Source organism: Triticum aestivum, chromosome 4D (genome assembly GCF_018294505.1).
Source record: "Triticum aestivum cultivar Chinese Spring chromosome 4D, IWGSC CS RefSeq v2.1, whole genome shotgun sequence".
In the NCBI taxonomy this organism is placed as follows: domain Eukaryota; kingdom Viridiplantae; phylum Streptophyta; class Magnoliopsida; order Poales; family Poaceae; genus Triticum; species Triticum aestivum.
Window position 1 is genome coordinate 327,510,785 of NC_057805.1, and position 3,979 is coordinate 327,514,763.

Genomic DNA, 3,979 nt, shown 5'->3' on the forward strand with positions numbered 1-3,979 from the left:
GAGCAGGCGCAGTGGGGAAAACTGAGAAGAGAGAAGAAGAATGAGGACGCACTGTTCAAAAACCCCGGTCCGGCGCCTTATATGGGGTTGCTTCCGAGTGACTGACCTGTAGGCCCGGGCAATCTTATCAAATCCCGCAACAGTCGCGCGCGTGATATGTGGCAAAAAAGGCGGCGTGGGAATCGAGGCGGCATTGCCTTATCCAGCCCGATTACTGCGGCCTCCTCCGCCCCGCGCGCTTCCCGAAATTCGAATCCCGCGAGATCCGCGGGCAGCAGAGCAACTTGTCAGACGGAAGATCCCCACCACATTAGCACTCGGACCTCTTCCAGCAAAAGTTCACTCGACAAAACCAGGAATGGATCAAGGCGACTGAAAAAGAAGTTGGTGTCACCACCTCGGTTCGTTGATCCAAAACAAGACACACCCGAAGCGCGAAAAATGAGTCAGAAGTATTTTCAACTCCTTCTCCACTCAAACCCTAATCCATTCGGGGGCTAATGATGAGGACATGTACCTAGGGTAGGGTCGCAGGCCTGACCTAAATACCCTCCCCAAGGACATCACTCTAAAGCCAGAAGCATTCGAGGGGTACCATCACCCACTCGACCAGAAACATTTCCACTCGGAGGAATCAAGATCACTCGACCGTAACAAGAAACACTCGACGGACAGAAGACCTAAAGTCACTCTACACAGCAACGGTCGAGCATTAACTCCTAGACTTAATAGCCATTTGTAACACTTTATTACGGACGTTACCAGTAACGCCCCCTCTTGATGTACCTTAAATCCCTTGTAACGTGGGCTGGCCGGGGTCCTGGCGCACTCTATATAAGCCACCCCCCTCCACATGCACAAGGGTTCGCACCCCCTGTAACACACACGCATATAATCTAGTCGACCGCCTCCGGGCTCCGAGACGTAGGGCTGTTACTTCCTCCGAGAAGGGCCTGAACTCGTAAAACTCGTGCGTACAGCTTCTCCATAGCTAGGATCTTGCCTCTACATCCCTACCCCCATTCTACTGTCAGACTTAGAACCACGACAGGTACACCTTCTATCACAGATCCGAAGGCAAGATATTCGTTGCTAAGAATGGATCCTTTCTAGAGAAGGAGTTTCTCTCGAAAGAAGTGAGTGGGAGGAAAGTAGAACTTGATGAGGTAATTGTACCTTCTCCAGAATTGGAAAGTAGTTACTCACAGAAATCAGTTCCAGTGATTCCTACACCAATTAGTGAGGAAGCTAATGATGATGATCATGAAACTTCTGATAAAGTTACTACCGAACCTCGTAGGTCAACCAGAGTAAGATCCACACCAGAGTAGTATGGTAATCCTGTTCTGGAGATCATGTTACTTGACCATGATGAACCTACGAACTATGAGGATGCGATGATGAGCCCAAATAACACGAAATGGCTTAAGGCCATGAAATCTGAGATGGGATCCATGTATGAGAACAAAGTATGGACTTTGATTGACTTGCCCGATGATCGGCAATCCATTGAGAATAGATGGATCTTCAAGAGGAAGACGGACGTTGATAGTAGTGTTACTATCTACAAAACTCGAACTGTCGAAAAAGGTTTTCGACAAGTTCAAGGTGTTGACTACGATAAGATTTTCTCACTCGTAGCGATGCTTAAGTCTGTCCGAATCATGTTAGCAATTGCCACATTTTATGAAATCTGGCAAATGGATGTCAAAACTACATTCCTTAATGGATATCTTAAAGAAGAATTGTATATGATACAACAAGAAGGTTTTGTCGATCCAAAAGGTGCTAACAAAGTGTGCAAGCTCCAGCAATCCATTTATGGACTGGTGCAAGCCTCTCGGAGTTGGAATATACGCTTTGGTAGTGTGATCAAAGCATATGGTTTTATATAGACTTTTGGAGAAGTCTGTATTTACAAGAAAGTGAGTGGGAGCACTACAACCTTTCTGATAAGTATATGTAAATGACATATTGTCAATCGGAAATGATGTAGAATTTTCTGGAAAGCATAAAGGAGTGTTTGAAAGGAGTTTTTCAAAGAAGGACCTCGGTGAAGCTGCTTACACATTGAGCATCAAGATCTATAGAGACGGGTCAAGACGCTTGATAAGTTTTTTCAATGAGTACATACCTTGACAAGTTTTTGAAGTAGTTCAAAATGGAACAGTCAAAGAAAGAGTTCTTGCCTGTGTTGCAAGGTGTGAAGTTGAGTAAGACTCAAAGCCCGACCACGGCAGAAAATAGAAAGAGAATGAAAGTCATTCCCTATGCCGCAGCCATAGGTTCTATAAAGTATGCCATGCTGTGTACCAGACCTATTGTATACCCTGCCCTGAGTTTGGCAAGGAAGTACAATTTTGATCTAGGAGTAGATCACTGGACAACGGTCAAAAATTATCCTTAGAGGACTAAGGAAATATTTCTCGGTTATGGAGGTAATTGATGTCTACTACACAACCTTCTTCTTGTAGACGTTGTTGGGCCTCCAAGTGCAGAGGTTTGTAGGACAGTAGCAAATTTCCCTCAAGTGGATGACCTAAGGTTTATCAATCCGTGGGAGGCGTAGGATGAAGATGGTCTCTCTCAAACAACCCTGCAACCAAATAACAAAGAGTCTCTTGTATCCCCAACACACCCAATACAATGGTAAATTGTATAGGTGCACTAGTTCGGCGAAGAGATGGTGATACAAGTGCAATATGGATGATAGATATAGGTATTTGTAATCTGAAAATATAAAAACAGCAAGGCAACTAATGATAAAAGTGAGCGTAAACAGTATTGCAATGCTAGGAAACAAGGCCTAGGGTTCATACTTTCACTAGTGCAAGTTCTCTCAACAATAATAACATAACTGGATCATATAACTATCCCTCAACATGCAACAAAGAGTCACTCCAAAGTCACTAATAGAGGAGAACAAACGAAGAGATTATGGTAGGGTACGAAACCACCTCAAAGTTATCCTTTCTGATCGATCTATTCAAGAGTCCGTAGTAAAATAACATGAAGCTATTATTTCCGTTCGATCTATCATAGAGTTCGTACTAGAATAACACCTTAAGACACAAATCAACCAAAACCCTAATGTCACCTAGATACTCCAATGTCACCTCAAGTATCCGTGGGTATGATTATACGATATGCACCACACAATCTCAGATTCATCTATTCAACCAACACAAAGTACTTCAAAGAGTGCCCCAAAGTTTCTACCGGAGAGTCAAGACGAAAACGTGTGCCAACCCCTATGCATAAGTTCACGAGGTCACGGAACCCGCAAGTTGATCACCAAAACATACATCAAGTGAATCACGTGAGTATCCCATTGTCACCACAGATAAGCACGGCAAGACATACATCAAGTGTTCTCAAATCCTTAAAGACTCAATCCGATAAGATAACTTCAAATGGAAAACTCAATCCATTACAAGAGAGTAGAGGGGGAGAAACATCATAAGATCCAACTATAATAGCAAATCTCGCGGTACATCAAGATCGTACCATCTCAAGAACACGAGAGAGAGAGAGAGATCAAACACATAGCTACTGGTACATACCCTCAGCCCCGAGGGTGAACTACTCCCTCCTCGTCATGGAGAGCGCCGGGATGATGAAGATGGCCACCGGTGAGGGTTCCCCCCTCCGGCAGGGTGCCGGAACAGGGTCCCGATTGGTTTTTGGTGGCTACAGAGGCTTGCGGCGGTGGAACTCCCGATCTATTCTGTTCCCCGAAGTTTTTAGGGTATATGGATATATATAGGCGAAAGAAGTCGGTCAGGGGAGCCACGAGGGGCCCACGAGGGTGGGGGCGCGCCCAAGGGGGCAGGCGCGCCTCCCTGCCTCGTGGCCACCTCGTTGCTTCCCTGACGTACACTCCAAGTCTCCTGGATTGCTTCCGTTCCAAAAATAACTCTCCCGGAGGTTTCATTCCGTTTGGACTCCGTTTGATATTCCTTTTCTGCGAAACACTGAA